We start from the raw sequence: 17575 nt of genomic DNA on the forward strand, positions 1-17575 counted from the left end.
ATGTGGTTATTGTTTAAAAGGTTCACTTAAATGAATAACATTGTCTCTCCATTATGAAATGAATTGATAATTGATTTTCCTCTACAAATTCACTTTGTTTAAATTTACCCATCTTTTTCTGCAACAACCCATTCTTTCCTTTCATGAGAAATGTCTGTATTGGATTTGCATGGCAAACTTTGGGTAGTGGGGAAGCTACAGGGCTGGCTTCTGTGAGAAGCTGCTAGAAGCTTCCCCTATGTCTGAAGAGGCAATTCCAGCTGGCTCCAAGACGGACCTGCTGCTGGACAAGGCCAAACCCATCAGTGACGGTGGTAGTGCCTCTGAGAGAACAGATTTATGAAGGTGTAAAAAAACCCCTGTGCAACAGAAACTGCAGCCAGAGAAAGGAGTGAGAACATGTGAGAGAAACACCCCTGCAAACACCCAGGTCAGTGAAGAAGGAGAGGGAGGAGATGCTCCAGGCACTGGACCAGATTCCCCTGCAGCCCGTGGGGAAGACCATGGTGAGGCAGGCTGTCCTCCTGCAGCCCAGGGAGGTCCACGGTGGAGCAGATATCCACCTGTAGCCCATGGAGGACCCCATGCTGGAGCAGGGGGATGCACCTGAAGGAGGCTGTGACCCCGTGGGAAGCCCACACTGGAGCATGCTCCTGGCAGGACCTGTGACCCTGTGGGGAGAGGATCCCACCCTGGAGCAGATTTTCTGGCAGGACTTGTGACCCTGCAGGGGACCCACCCTGGAGCAGTTTGTGCCTGAAGGACTGCAGCCTATGGAAGGGACCGACGCTGGAGCAGTTCATGAAGAACTGCAGCTCATGGGAAGGACTCACATTGGAGAAGTTCATGGAGGACTGTCTCCCGTGGGAGGGAACCCATGCTGGAGCAGGGAAAGAGTGTGAGGAGTCCTTCCCATGAGGAGGAAGGAGCAGCAGAAACAACATGTGATGAACTGACTGCAACCCCCATTCCCCATCCCCCTGTGCTCCTGGTGGGGAGGAGGTAGAGAAAATTAGGAGTGAAGCTGAGCCTGGGAAGAACGGAGGGGTAGGGGGGCAAAGTGTTTTAAGATTTGGTTTTATTTCTCATTACCCTACTCTGGTCAACTGGTAATAAATTAAGTTAATTTTCTCCAAGTCAAGTCTGTTTTTTGCCCGTGATGGTAAGTGATCTTTCCCTGTCCTTAACTTGACTCAGGAGCCTTTTGTTATATTTTCTTCCCCCTGTCCAGCTGAGGAGGGGAGTGATAAAGAGGCTTTGGTGGCCACCTGGCACTCAGCCAGTGTCAACCCACCACAACGTCAAAAAATAGTGTCCTTTTATTTCCCATGTACAACTTTTGAATAACAAAGGAAAAAAGTCAAAAAGGAGATGCCAAATCTCTCTTAGATGTTACTGAACATCTAGCACAGCCTTTTCAGAAGCAAACAGCTGTAGGAAATGAAAAAGAGGAACAGTGATGGATTACATGAAAAATACTGTATGTATTTAGCAGTCTCCAATCTGCTCTTCCCACCTGCAAGTATTTAAAAATGAAGCAGCTCAGATACAGAAATATAAGCCTATTGTCCTGCCTTTCATCATCAGTGTGTCTCCGTTGATCTCCCACTAAATCAGCAGAAATGTGAAAAAACAATTCAACACATTATTATTATCTACATCTACACTAAAATCTGCTACTACACAAGCCTCTACTCTGCCAAACATTTTCCTACAGTTGCATTACCTGCCAGGTGTGCAGTCACAGAGTATACTGGTGAATACTAGGTAGTTACTCACAAAGATGCTAATATTGCTTCTTGCAGCAATTTGTTCCACTCCTCTCCCTTCCTCACTCAGAGATGACCATCATGGCAATCAATGTTGATTCTATTTGTCTTTTCTATTTAGTTTTTCAGCCAACAAACTGATGGCATTAGGTGAAACTTGCTGGAGAGAGAGGGAGATTTCTCCTGCTTTTCAGAATCATTTGATCCTGCTCAAAGAAAACAATATTTTGGAGAGAACAAAGGATGTGACAGGTAAAGGAGATTTGCAGGGGGGAGCTGGGAGCCTATAGCTCATCTGAGGATGAGAAAATTTTGAAACAAACAGGGAAGGAGATCCACAAGCAAACCTCTGGGGCTACCGAAGGAAAAGCTTCTCATGTACTAGAGGGAATGGAAAAGGGTTTGCAACAGCTCTCAGAGGCACTGAGTTGACTGAAACCAGAACTTTTCCACAAGGACACAATGCATAGGATGAGAATCTTGTATAAACGTCTTTTTAATTTCTTTTCTGATCTAGTCAGAATGAACTGACCCAATTTTGAACTTTCTTTTTGAGTTTTATCTCTCTAAATAGCTTAATATTACAGCCTATATTCTAAGAAAACTTGTTTCCTTTGAGGTTAAAAGCTCTTTAGTTTTTTTTAAGTTGATTTAGTATAAGAAGATGGTTTTGGCAGATTCACCTCAAAGCTGTGGTTGTCACAACATTCAATCAAAGGTTGCAGAGATATCACATACCTGGAAGAAGCTGTCTTAGCATAAGAAGTTTCATCACATTATGACAAAATCAATTTCACTAAATGAAGAGTTTCTGATTCTGGCTATGTGCCTGAAGTGTATTTCAACAGTACATTGGGGTGAGTTCAGGTCATGCCATCATACTCTCCTGCATTGATCTGTTCACACAAAGTAAAAGTCCATGCATGGGCTAGACAGGAGATCAGAATGAAGATCTAGACACAACCTACCATAATTTCATTCTTACTGGACCTCTACAGTATACGCAATACTAACATCATGCCTATTGTTCCTTTTACTTTCTCTTTGATCTGCTCCTCCCTTTGGACTAAAAGAATCTTTTAGACTCTCTAGAAGGTAAATGTGATTATTTTTCCTCACATCTCTGTAATCTTTCTGCACTATTGTAGCAAAAGGGCATGCACTTCTACATGGATAACAGAGTATGTTTAGAACCTTATGGATAAACTTTGTATATAATTGTATGTCTGTCACTAGGAACAACCATAGTCACTACACTAAAAATAGAAGTTTGGCAGAAAGATGTATCCATCTCATAAAGGAAAGCTAAGCTTCAAGAAAACTTGAAATGCCATGACATTGACGACACCAAGATGTGTGGTACGGGTGATGCGCTGGAGGGAAGGGATGCCATCCAGAGGGACCTTGACAGACTCAGGAGGTGGGCCCGTGTGAACCTCCTGAAGATCAACAAGGCTAAGTGCAAGGTCCTGCCCATGGGTCGGGGCAATCCCAAGCACAAATACAGTCTGGGTGATGAGTGGATTGAGAGCAGCCCTGCAGATAAGGACTTCAGGGTATTAGTGGATGAAAAAATGAATATGAGTCAACAATGTGAGCTAGCAGCCCAAAAAGCCAATCGCATTCTGGGCTGCATCAAAAGACATGTGGCTAGCATGTCGAGGGATGTGATTCTCCCTCTCTACTCCGCTCTTGTGAGACCCCACCTGGAGTACTGCATTCAGCTCTGGAGCCCCTAACATGAGGACATGGATCTGCTCGAGCCAGTCCAGAGGAGGGCCACAAAGATGATCAGAGGGCTGGAGCACCTGCCCTATAAGGACAGGCTGAGAGAGTTGAGTTTTTTAGCCTAGAGAAGACAAGCCTCCAGGGACACATTATAGCAACCTTCTAGTACCCAAAGGGTGTCTACAAGAAAGCTGGAGAAGGACTTTTTACAAGGACATGTAGTGATAGGACAAGGGGCAATTGCTTTAAACTGAAAGAGGGTAGATTTAGATTAGATATTAGAAAAAATTCTTTACTGTGAGGGTGGTGAGGCACAGGAACGTTTCCCAAAGAAGTTGTGGACGCCCCATCCCTGGAAGTGTTCAAGGCCAGGTTGGATGGGACTTTGAGCAACCTGGTCAAGTGGAAGGTGTCTGTGGCCATGGCTTGGAACTAGATGAACTTTAAGGTCCCTTTTAACCCAAACCATTCTATGATTCTATGATTCTATGACATACATTCAATGGCAAAAATGTTTAAAATATTTAAAGTCGTTCTTATAATAAAAATCTTAATCTATGATGTATTTAACACATATTGCTACATAACTTTATCATTGCCATTATTTCTAGACTGCACTAATGCTATTCACATTCCCACAAATTTGATGGAGAAAATACACATGCATTCACTTGCAGATCACATTCCAGGTAAAAGAGATTTCTCAGTACTACCAGTTTTCCCCAAGTAAGAAGAAAAGAAGAACCAGCTGCTAGGAGACAAGAAGCCCTTATCAAGGTGACCTTTAAAATCCCTGTAACAGTAACATAATAATAAAATATTTAAACATAATATTCCATGTGTATCATCTATATTTGCAGTATTCACATGGTTACAGCAGTATGTTTGCTCTGATGAAACTTGTGACATAACATTCTGCTTCCCATTTCCATGGTGCCTTCACTGAAGATAAGAAGTATGATTTTCCTAATTTTCAAATTGGGGCAGTCCTATGGCAGTCTCTTGTCTGAGCACAGTCAACAAAATAATGATCCTGGATTTCAGCAGGGTGGGCTTCAGCTTTTTCAGAGAACTGGTAGGCAGAAAACAGTACAGGGCAAAGGGACAGGGAAAGCCTTCTGGTCATGAAGGACAGCCTTTGCAAATAATAATAATAATCTATTCCAAAGTGCAGGAGAATACAACATTAGCAGGTAGACAGTGTCACTGAAGACAAAACTCCTAATCGAACTGAAGCACAGGAAAGAAGTGTACCAAAAGAGGAAGTGTAGACCTGCTAGAGTCAAGGAGTATTATAGAAACATTGTGTGTGTGTGGAGAGACTGCATTAGAAGTTGAAACTGGTGGCAGAGGCATTACCTTCCAATTCCTGTTATGGGTAAAAGGAGAGCACTTTACGTGTGGAGCTAAGAATTTACTGGTAGCCAAATTTAAGAGTCTGAAGAATAAAGCAAATATTTACTGTTAGTTTATTTACAATGATACAAAGTGTTATAATCCAAATGATCTAATTATTGAGAGGCCTTAATACAGATAAAGTTCTTCTATAGAGATTTCTTACTGTCTATTCCTTTCCTCTGATGTTATGCTCACCCTTCCAGTATCTCTCAGATTCCCAACATTGACAGTTTAAGCCTTCCTCAGGAAGGTTGAGTGAGAAAATTGTCGGCAGCTTGAGGTATTTACCAGAGTATCATGCCCATGGCAGGTGTCCCTTCCTCATCAGTCTTGAGGTCTGCCTGAGGCTACTTTTATGTTTCCTTACCCCATCCTGCCCCCTTTCCCCTGCTCCCAGGGAAGGGATGGATGCTGCCCACAGCTCCCCAGTATCACCCAGGAGCTGTTTGTACCACATGGACTGCCTGGGGCTGTCAACCCCTTTCCCTGCTGACACTCACAGAGATGAAATTCAGACAGGCCGGGCAATAAGCACTTGGCTGTGGGGCACCTGGTAAACCCATCTCAGTCCTGCTCAGGCCAAGGAACAGCCCAGCCACCCCCTGGAATCTGAAATGGACAGTCCCAAACCTTTGTCCTTCTGCTAGTAATGGCAAAATTGACATTTACTAGGGTATAATGTTCTTTCTTCATTGTTCCTCAGCTAAAGTATGACTGTCTTCAGCTCTTGTGTGTTAGTTAAACTTACAGAATAGACTCCTCTAGCTTAATTTATAAAAAGGGCCTTTTTTTATTACTTAGTGACTACTACATGGGTTTGTCAGACCCTTACAGTATTCACAGAGCTAAGCTAAAATAAGCTAGGCGACAGCTGACAGATGAGGAGTTGTTAGCATAGATAAAACTGCCTAAAATCAGCAGAGGCTAAGACAGGCCCACACAAGTTCTGAGACCCGGTACTATCATGTCAACACAAAACTTATGACTAAAGTTCTATTTACTGGTTACAGATGGGAAAAATCAACAAGAATGTCTTCTTTCTACAAGTGGAAGGAGCAAAAGGAAGGTCAAGGAAAGGTCTATTGCTGAACAGGACAGCAACCCAGTGACAAAGGGCATGGAAAAGGCTGAAAGTACTCAGCACTTCCTTTGCCGTGCTCTTTAGTGGCTGGGTCTGCTCTCAAGATGTTACGGTCTGTGGTTAGTGTCAGAATCTGGGTGAGTGAAGTACTACCCATGATAGAGGATGGTCAAGATAAGAACCACTTAAGCAATTCAGAGACACAGGTTCACAGGACTGGCTTGGATATGTACAAGGATGTGGAGACAGCTGGCTGATTTCATTGCAATGCAAATTTCTATCATCTCTGATAAATCCTGGTGACTGGGGAAATTCCCAGTGACTAGAAAACATAAATGTGCTTTCGTGGTTTAACCCCAGCCAGCAACTAAGCACCACGCAGATGCTCACTCACTCCCCCACATCCAGTGGGATGCGGGAGAAAATCGGGAAAAAGAAGCAAAACCTGTGGGTTGAGATAAGAACGGTTTAATAGAACAGAAAAGAAGAAACTAATAATGATAATGATAACACTAATAAAATGACAACAGCAATAATGAAAGGATTGGAATGTACAAATGATGTGCAGTGCAATTGCTCACCACCCGCCAACCGACACCCAGCTAGTCCCCGAGCGGCCATTCCCTGCCCCCACTTCCCAGTTCCTATACTAGATGGGACGTCCCATGGTATGGAATACCCTGTTGGCCAGTTTGGGTCAGGTGCCCTGGCTGTGTCCTGTGCCAACTTCTTGTGCCCCTCCAGCTTTCTCACTGACTGGGCGTGAGAAGCTGAAAAATCCTTGACATTAGTCTAAACACTACTGAGCAACAACTGAAAACGTCAGTGTTATCAACATTCTTCACATACTGAACTCAAAACATAGCACTGTACCAGCCAATAGGAAGTCAGTTAACTCTATCCCAGCTGAAACTGGGACATGTGCCCATGTTCAAAAGGCAAGCATGAGGGTCTGGCATACCACAGCTAGCCTAACCTCAATTTGCAGGAAGGTTATGGACCAAATGTTCCTGGAAACAACAACTACACAAATGGCAGACAAGAAGGTGTTTGGAAATAGTCAACACATAATGACCAAGGACATATTGGGCCTAACCAACATGACTATCTTCTGTGGTGAAATGACTAGTTCTGTGCATGAGAGGATAGCAATAGATGTAATTTACCTTGAACTAAACAAGGCTTTAAAAATTCTAGACAGAAAAGAGACTGGACCACTGGGCTGTAGGACTAGTAGTCCATTGTTCAAATTCCAGTTGGCAGCTCACTACTTGTAGCACCCATTAAGGTGTTCATATTGGTGCCAATACTATTTAGTATCTCCATTAATGACCTGCACAATGAGTGTTACAGATGCACGCATAACCAAAGCCAACAGGTGTTAAAACTCAGATTTATTCTTCAGTAAAAAATTAGAAGTCCGGTAACATTTTATAAACCACAGGCTCAATGGTGTAAAGAGAATTAATACTACACAGCTGACTCAAGAATCCCCAAGATTTAGCGTGATGGCTCCAAAATGCATGTATCAGTCACCTAAAAGCTGAGGGCTCTCTCCCTTGAGGAGTTACCTCGGGCAGTGCCCTGACCCAAGGGGGAGTCCCTGACTGCAGACCCGCTGCTCTGAGGAGGACTGATTCCAACATGTCCTCCGGCGGGACCCTGTTTATTCCCCTGTCAAATCTGACCTGTGGTCATTTAATCCCTATTGTCCAAGAAGGTCACCTCAGTGTACTTGGCACACTTCGATGGGCCAGTTCAAATTTCAACCTGCGGCCTCTAGGGTTTAGGGGTTTAGGGTTTTTTTTTCCTTCCCCTTCTCCCTGCCTGGAGAAGTTTCATTTCCTGCTGGCGCGGGGGGGGGTGGGGGTGGGGTGGGGTGGGGGGGGGTGGGGTGGGGGGGGGGGTGGGGGGGGGGTGGCGGGGGGTGGTGAGTGGTGTGGAGGGGTAGGGGCAGGGGGTGGGGAGGATGTGTACTGACACAACAAGATGGAATGAATCCTCAAAAACTGACACTAAACTTGAGGAAGTGGAATATACTGGAGGATAGATCTACCATTCAGATAAACTGACAGCTTGGAGTTGGGCTCCTCAGAAGCCTTATGAAGTGCAACAAAGGCACACACAAAGTCCATCACCTGGAAGAATAACCTCATGCAATGACAATTCAGGATGGGGACTTGCTGGCTGTCTAGCTGCTTTGCAGAAAAAGCCTGAAGATCTTGAGACAATGAATTAAACATGAGTTAGCAGTACACTCTTGCAGTGATGAAGGTAAACAGGATATTGGGATACATCAGAAAAGAAGAACTGGCAGAATGACAGAAGTGATTATTCTCTACATGATACTTACAGGACTACTTCTAGAGTACTGTCTAGTAGAAAGCCACTAAAATATCTATAGGGCTGGATCACATGACATAGAAGGAAAGCCTGACAGAGGTGGGCTTGTTCAGGCCTGCAGAAGGCTAAAGGGGGACCAGATAACTGTCCTCAATTACCTGGTAAGGGGCTGTAGTGAGATGGAGCCAGACTCTTTTGGAGGTTCACAGTAATAGGACAAGTGACATTGGACCTATGTTGCAGCAAGGGAAATTCTGATTCAATAGAAAGAAAAAATTCTTCACAGTGAGGATCATTAACCACTTGAATAGGTGCCCAGAGAGACAGTGGGAACTCCATCCTTGGAGTTACTCAAAACTCAACTTTACAGGGCCCTAAGTAACCTAATGTGCTGTGGAAATGTGAATTTTTATTCAAAATGGCTCTGTTTGGGGTGGTGGTGGGGGTGTATGAAACAGATGATCTCTAGAGACCCTTTCTAACCTAAATTATTCTATGATTTTACCTTCTGCAACATGTTATGCTTTTGTTTTACTTCTTTTGTTGTTTTTTTTCTCTCCTTTCTCACATACTTACATCAGAAATCTCTGATTAGAGCAGTTGTGCAGTATACTCAAGACAATAAGAAGGCCTCCTGACATTATAGAGTCAGTTGAAGTTTCTGGGCTCAGTAAATGCAAACTAATCCTGCTCATAGTGATCAAAGAGACAAAAACAAATTATTCAAGGTTATGCTGAAATTCAGCATGGGAATTAAACCTATTCTTTCCCAGGTCGCCACCCAAAGTAGTGGGCCCTCGAGTTTATTCTCATTTACTAAGATAGCCATATTTTCAGTTCTCTCAGAATATTTGTATAGGTTAAATATGTGTTGTTTACTATTTAAACCCTTTGTGCTCTTGCCATCTATACCCATGACTGGATAAAGCTTCTGTATGTCTATAATCTTCAATGCTAGACTAGTGGTATTTTTACATCTAATATCTTACAATCTGTTAAACCTATTAGATGTCTAGTTTGTGGGTTTTTTTGTTTTGTTTTGTTTTTTTTCTTTAAGCTATCACTTAGACAGGAAGGAAGTGGTTAAAAAGAAGAGATAGTACCTGTATTATATATATAGATAGAAAGACACACAGATGTATGTGTCCATATGTAAACACACATGCATACATATACTTTCAAGAAATTTTACATGCTTATTCAACTGTTGGATATTGTAACCTAAATCACATATAATATTATGTAGTTTGATGCAAATTTATGGGCATGCAAAATAACCTGAATAGTTCATTGAAACCTTTCCAAAGAGTCATGCATGCACACCCAGGATGTTAATAAATATATCACATTAGAAACACCATAGTCTAACACTTATGTCATTCAATTGCTGGAGAATATTAAATTAAAAATACATATTTTTTTCAGCTGTGATAGTTAGGAATTTTCTTGAGGTTTGAGCTGAGTAAAAGTTGAGTGAGGCCATGCAGGAACTTGCCTCTAGACATCCTGAAATGCCAAAAGCAACTTGACTGTGGCTCAGAATATTTGATAGCTGTTCTGGTTCAAAATTTTAAGCAATAGAAATAAAATTATATTACAGATTTTTTTCAGTTAGTTTTCAAGACAGTTTTGCTACCAGGAGAATTCATGCAGCTTGTCCAATAATTAGGAACTTAATACAAATAGTAAATAAATTTAAATTAAAAAAATATAGTTACATTTGACACGCTTTTGAAGAAAGACCAGCTTCAGTATTTTAGCTATAAATTCAATGTGGAAGATACAAACAGAATTACCAGGACCAAAACATTTCAAGACAGTGAATAATTCATTGGTTATTGACAAAAAATTATATTGTGTCATCCCTTAGTACATCTGAGTTCAATTAAATCAGCTGTTTGCTGATGTATTGTTTTACCATGAAGTAACATTTAATACAATAGGGCAAATCACATACTTCAGTCATGTTGTGAATAATAATTATTTTCATGATTTTTTTTTCTAATCTTCAAACACTTATGAAATTATTTTAAGTGGTGTTTGTATATAAAGTGTATATCCCATAGAGATTACTGTTTATTTGTGGTTCTTCTCAATTTTCCTTGCCTTAGTTGCCCTACTTTTAGATGGTTTAGATGGAAATAATTATCTTGACTGTTAAATAATTGTCTTGACTGTTAAATAATAATAATACTTGACTGTTAAAAGTTTCTAGGGTGTTTGTCCCTCCTAAAGAGGGGGAAAATAAAAAGTTGAAAAAAAGGACACAGGGAATTTTGAGAAACTCAAGCGGGGCTGCCTGTTGAGGACAGTGCTGAGAAAGGACTCTTAATTTACCTTCTGCAAGTTTCAATCTCTTGGTAACAGAAAAGATGGAAGCACCTGAAAATTGCCTGAGAAAGCCAGACTTACCAAACTTTAGATCAGAAAAAGAAAAACCCTTAAATTCAAGCAGGGACTTCTGAAAAACACCTAGGTCATGAGTGTAGAAAATGTGAAGTGTTCTACAAAAATTTTTGACACCAATTTGAAAACAGGCTTTTTGACCTTTTCTGTACTAGGAAATTCACTGTGTAATGCTAACAGCTCCTAGAATTTAAAATCAGGAGTCCAGCCCTATAAAGTCATGACGTCTAACTTAAGATCATTTCACATTATTCACATATTAGTTTACTGTTTTCCAAACATTCAGAGGTTACATGCAATGAAAAGTTGCGGTATCAACATTGTAGCTGAACTATCATAGACAAGGTCTGTAATATTTCACAGGTTTGCAAGATAATTGCAAGTCCTACTGACTTTCATATAGCCAGGATTGCATTCTGTGTTTTTCATAATCAAGGGACAAATAATTCTAGTTGTAATTTGGTTATGTTAGGTAGATCAGGTCCATACATTTATATAACAGAGGAAAAAAAATACACTGAATTTTCTAATTTTCAGTTACTTTTATTTAAAGTACAGCTATTGCAGCTGTACTTACTGGCTAAGCTAGCAACAAGGAAAGTCTGGAGAATATGTTATGCATGATGTTATGGCTATTAGGTCCTTAATTCATGACTCATTATAATTTTTCTGTAAAATGCACTTTCCATATATGTTTCCTCATGTGTTAGTCTAAGTTTCTCCCTAATTTGGGGAACAGCTAAATAGCTGAACTGCAGAGAGGTTGAGGACCCTGAAAAGTCTCTATTCTAATAGTCTTAGAACTTTTGCAGAATCCCTAACTGTCTTGAATATCAGCTAATTATAACTCACTGATTTTTCATTTTCCTATAGATGATCTACTGAACCTAGCTACAAGTCATGTCCTGAGTTAATCAAAATATTAACATACCTGATAACATGATTCATGGCAAACTTTGTTAATTACTCTTTACAATTTGTAGGTATGTAAAATGTTTTCTAGTTTATATGAAACTATGGGAAATTAATGTTTTAATTTTTAAATATTCTTGTATCCTTGCTGAATCTGAATCATTTGACCATGAATTTTATAATTGTTCTGTGGTCAAGCTACAGTGTCATTTTGAGCTCTTAGTTGAGTTCTTTAGTGATTAACTTGATTTCTGTGGAATCTAATCATTAGTTATTAATGGATGTTTGGGTTTTGTTGGTTTTTTTCATAGCTGTATGTCTTAGGAACAATTGTGAAGAGGCAGCAACTACTTTCTAACTGGGGATTCAAAATTTTAAATGGAAATCAAGACATAAAGTTTCCTAAGCAAAACCAAGTAGTAGCATATATTGCCAACTTCTGGCCACTTCAGTAACAGAAACAAAGTCAAGAAGACAGCCAAAGAAGAAAGAGGAGACTAACACACCCTTTAAACAGTAACCATGCATGTTAACTAGAAATATCAACTGTCTGTACTTATTAAGACTCTTAAAAATACTGTTATCTGCAGAGGGATGGCAGATATATCTTAGGGGGAAAAAATAAACCTGTAATATTTCTATTACATTGCTATCAGCTCTTGACTGCACAAATAGCCAAGTAAGGGCACTAATGTGATCTCCTTAGCCACCAGTTCTTCATTTGGGTCCAGGTGTCCCACTTCTGTATTCACCCATTCTGTTTTCCCTAGGCCCCGAAATTTACTTCTCTTCATCCCAACTTCCCAATTCTCTCTCCCACAAGCATAAAAACAGTATGATTATTTTTAAGTAAATAATAAGAACTACAGAGAAATAACATTGTTGGTTCATGCTTAGCACACCGCCTAATCACCAAATTCTTGGGGGAAAGGAGAGGAGAAAGGAGGAAAATGAGCAGGAGGAATCAAATGGTATGGGAAGGCTACCAAGTAATAACATTATTGTGTCTATATCACCATTTGAACAATTTCTTCTGGTTTTATTTGGCTCAAAGAACTGTACTTGCTGCATTCAAGGGCTGCAGCATGGCTGGGCCCAAAAGCAAGGCCGGTGCTGGCAGCAGCAATCGTGCAGGGAGCCCCAGGGGAGGCTTCTCCCTGCCTGTCCCCTCACAGCTGCCTGGAGCCAGCTGTACCCACCAGCTGCAGGACTGCCTTCCCCAGGGACCGCTGCCGGGCCTGCAGGATGGGGAGGGGAAAGGAAGCTGGGTCCCAGCAGCTGCCTCTCCTGCTGTCTCTGTAGTCTCTCACCCCTGGTTCCAGCACCGTTTGCCTCAGAAGAAAGAAACTCATTTGTCACATTGAGTTTACTCTTAAATCTCCCCTCCCTGGCTTCTGTCTCCTTGCCCCTGAGCTTTAGCCTTCCCACCTCAAGTCTTTATGCAACCTTCAGTGGTTCTTCAGTGTTTTGGAAGGGCAAACTCAGTCCTCCTTCCACACGCATTTCTTGTCAAAACTGGCTCTCCTTTCCTCCTGCCTTCTCTCATCTAATTTCAATCCTCTATATATTCTAACTTCCCATTTCCTTTTGCTTTCCAGCTCTACTTCTTTTTGGGGGGTGACACTGCCAGTTGTAGTTTCAGTCTCCTCCTCTCTCCACCTCTCACTCATCCTCAGGCCCTACCACAGGCCCCCGGACAGGTCCTGGTTTTAAGCCTGTTCTCCCAAGCCTTTCCTGCAGCAGAGCCTAGTTCTGGCAGTGTCTGCTCCAAGTAGTTTCCTTCCCCCTTTCTCTTCCATGGCACCAGCAAATTTATAGTCATTATTATAGTCATGAGACTCAGACCCCATGTTCCATTTGACACAAGGTTTATGATATAATTTGTGGAACACAGGTTGCCACATTTTTCCTGAAACTGACCCATGCCTTTTGTTTGACACTAGGAAAAAAAAAAAAAAAGAAAGTAGCAATAAAGCACCTGACATAATATCTCTCTTGACTGACTACTGGTAGCTTGTGAAGTGTTTGAGGATAATTTTCCTGAATGCATTTATTTTTAAAACAGAGCGTCTCTATTCCATGAAAATGTACGTACCATAACACTTGAAATGTTTTACAGTAACAGTGATGACAGCTTAAAGGAGAATATAAAGAAGGAAGGAAAAATAAGTTAAGGCTCCAAGTCTATCTCTGGATATGTGTATGAACCTACTATCATAGATAATTGGAGTCATACCTAGAAAGTGAAAAGGAATCTTCAACCTTGAGGTGTAAGAAGACAGTATAGTGAAAACAGCAGGCACTATATCTACCATGCTTAAGCTAGACTTTAAGTTCACTTCCCAAGTAAATGTTCTAAATTTCCCATGAAGCCCATGCTCCTGCAGTATCAGACATGAGCCACACAAGGTCTTCACATCAGCCAGCTGATAACAGTAGTCGTGATACTACTTCAGAAGTACTGATATGAATAACATGATAAGCACCATAAACTCCAAATACATATTGAAAGTCTCAGCAATGAATGCATGTTGATACCAACTAAAACTCAGCTTATAGATGGGAGTCTGACTTTGAGCATACTCTCAAGAAGATAGATTTTAATATTTTTCAGAGTCCCCTAAAATACACACACTTTTTTTTTTTTTTAATTTATTTTGAGTTTCATAAATCGCTCTTCGCATGATTAGTGGTAAAATCCATAAAGAAAATTTAGTTCTTTACATCATTCAATTGAAGTACATTGAAGTATTGAATTATATTAAAGTACTACCAGAAAAACAAGATGTCATTTCATACCAATATTAGTAAATTGGAGTGCAAATTGTTGGCACAACTAAGCAACAATAATATTGCCTCTGCTATTCTGTTTAAAGCAATAGCTTTAGGGCACTCTGAGGTATATTTTTGTCGGAGAGTGTATCTTTTTATGTTGGTGTGATGGGTTAACCGTGGCTGAACACCAGGTGCCCACCAAAGCCGTTCTATCACTCCCCCATCCTCAGCTGGACAGGGGAGAGAAAATATAACAAAAGGCTTGTGGGTCGAGATAAGGACAGGAGAGATCATTCACTATTACCATCATGGGCAAAACAGACTCGGTTTGGGAAAATTAACTCAATTTATTACAAATCAACCAGAGCAAGGTAATGAGAAATAAAACGAAATCTCAGAACACCTTCCCACCACCCCTCCCTTCTTCCCGGGCACAACTACACTCCCGGATTTCACCACCAAGCCCCCCCAGCGGCACAGGGGGACAGGGATGGGGTTTATGGTCATCACACGTTATTTTCTGCCGCTTCACCTCCTCAGGATGAGGGCTGATCACACTCTTCCCCTGCTCCAGCGTGGAGTCCCACCCACGGGAGACAGTCCTCCACGAACTCCTCCAACGTGGGCCATTCCCATGGGCTGCAGTTCTTCACGAACTGCTCCAGCATGGGTCCATTCCACGGTGTGCAGTCCTTCAGGAGCACACTGCTCCAGCATCGGTCCCCCACGGGGTCACAAGTCCTGCCAGGAAACCTGCTCCGTGGGCTCCTCTCTCCACAGATCCGCAGGTCCTGCCAGGAACCTGCTCCAGCGCAGGGTTCCCACGGGGTCACAGCCTGCTTTGGGAACCCACCTGCTCCGGCATGGGGTCCTCCACGGGCTGCAGGTGGATATCTGCTCCACCGTGGACCTCCCTGGACTGCAGGGGGACAGCCTGCCTCACCAGGGCCTTCACCACGGGCTGCAGGGGAATCTTCGCTCAGGCGCCTGGAGCATCTCCTCCCCCTCCTTCTTCACTGACCTTGGTGTCCGCAGGCTTGTTTCTCTTACATGTTCTCACTCCTCACTCCGGCGGCTGTTTCTCTCCATCCCAACTTTTTCCTTCTTCAAAATGTTATCACAGAGGTGTCACCACTATCCACTGATTGGCTCGGCCTTGGCCGGCGGCGGGTCCATCTTAGAGCCGGCTGGTATGGGCTCGCTCTCTCTCGAACACAGGGGAAGCTTCCAGTAGCTTCTTACAGAAGCCACCCCTGTAACCCGCCCCCCCCCCGCTACCAAAACCTTGCCAGATAAAACCAATACAGTTGGATTTGACACATTGCATAAAGGCTATTCTGAACCATATGACCGAAGAACAGCTTCAATTTTTTTAATCTGGTAACAATCAACATACAGCCCATCAAAAAAGCAATGAATTTTTGTCCAATACAGTTCCTCCATTTTGTCACATAAGTAGTTCTCTTTCTTAAGAGTGACTACTATGGAAGAAATGAGGTTATGTGAGCAATCCTTTTAATACCTTCAGCTTTTCATTGGTCTAGAAATTGTGCTGTCATCTAATAACTTTGTCTTTTTTTTTTGGTGCCTGCACATTTCTCTGTGTTCAAAACCATTATGATTACACACAAATTAATTTAAAACTAGGTCACTGCTTTGCAGGTGAAGTTTTGCAGAAATTCTAGCACAATTGACTAAATCAGCATTGATTTTCTTACATTTAAAAATATTACTTTGACCCATTCTTAACTCCATGCAAGGACTACCACGACTCTGGTTGTGAAGCCTGTAATCAACTGACTAGGAAGAAACTGAGAGCATATATTTTTCATTAATATGATTCAAAGAAGAAAAGCAGTGTGCTACTGTGGCAGCATGTGGAGTTCTTTTTTCTGTCACCGTTTAGTGAACTCAGGTGCACTGAGTGCATTCAGATTTGTGGTGCAGTCCTAAAGAGATTTGAGAAGAATATGGTTTAAGGACATTTGTTCACTTTCTTCTCAGTTGCCTGTAGTCCTTTTACCTATGTTTCTGTTTAGTGCCTGTTAAGTAAGCTAATGAAAATGAAACAAGCATGTTTCACCAGACTTGTAACCAGTCTACCTTCTTGGGAATGAGGTGTGCAGACTTTAATGCAAGCTTGTTGTCAATTTGAAATTTTATTATTGGTATTCCAGAGTGACTATGATGGGCCTGGGGCTTAAATTTTGTCCACTGATGATATTTTTTCCCCCCTAACTGAAGCAACTTTTAAAATGTTTCCTGCCCCACGCCCAGCAAGTGCAATGCAGTATGAAGGAAGTATGAAATTAGTATCTGTTATGACAATTACAGTAGATTGATAAGATTAATAATTGCTCTGCATAGTGTAAGAACATAGGAAGACATGAACTAAGAAACACTGCAAAGTGAACAAATGAAACACTGCAAATGGTGGAGCATATGGATGGAGGTTTTCTGCAGGAAGAGAAAATAGAGAACACAGATAGCTGGAAATCTTACTGCATATTACCATGGGTACAAAAGCTTATAACAGAGATTTAGAGAAATAAGTGATAAAAATACCTAGCTACTTTCAGTTAACATTTTATTACAGATGTGATTGCTGTACACATCAGGAATCAAGGAGTAGTGTCCTTGCCTAGTAAATCCACTTTATGCATAAGGGAGAACGTGGATGGAAGTGCTTGTGAGAGCCAAAAAAGTGAGCAGTGGAGAAATTTATACTGCAGCTGCTTAGCCACGCAACTGTTTCCTAATCCTCCAGGAAAGAAGCCAGTCTATTACATGCCTGCCATACCTTTCTGAATTGTAGCAAGAAAATCAGGAGAAAAAAAATGTCAAGGTGCCACAAGGGTCAGTGGATCCCTCTGTGCCAGGGCCTGTCACAGCCCCCAGCCAGGAGCAGGGCAGCTGGGGAGCACCAGGGCAGCCTTGCAACAAGTAATTTGTATTTGCCATAGTAATATTGACAAACAAATATGGCACACACATCCACATGCACATTTCAGTACTGAACAAGTACCATTTTGCAACTTCAGTACCACTTTGCATTTCTCATATTTTCATACCATTAATAATACCTCTTCTTACTGTACAAGTGTCTAACTTTGTACATGCCAAAATTCAGAATTATTATCATAAATCCAATATAAACCCCACT

This window comes from Accipiter gentilis, chromosome 21 (genome assembly GCF_929443795.1).
Source record: "Accipiter gentilis chromosome 21, bAccGen1.1, whole genome shotgun sequence".
In the NCBI taxonomy this organism is placed as follows: Eukaryota; Metazoa; Chordata; class Aves; order Accipitriformes; family Accipitridae; genus Astur; species Astur gentilis.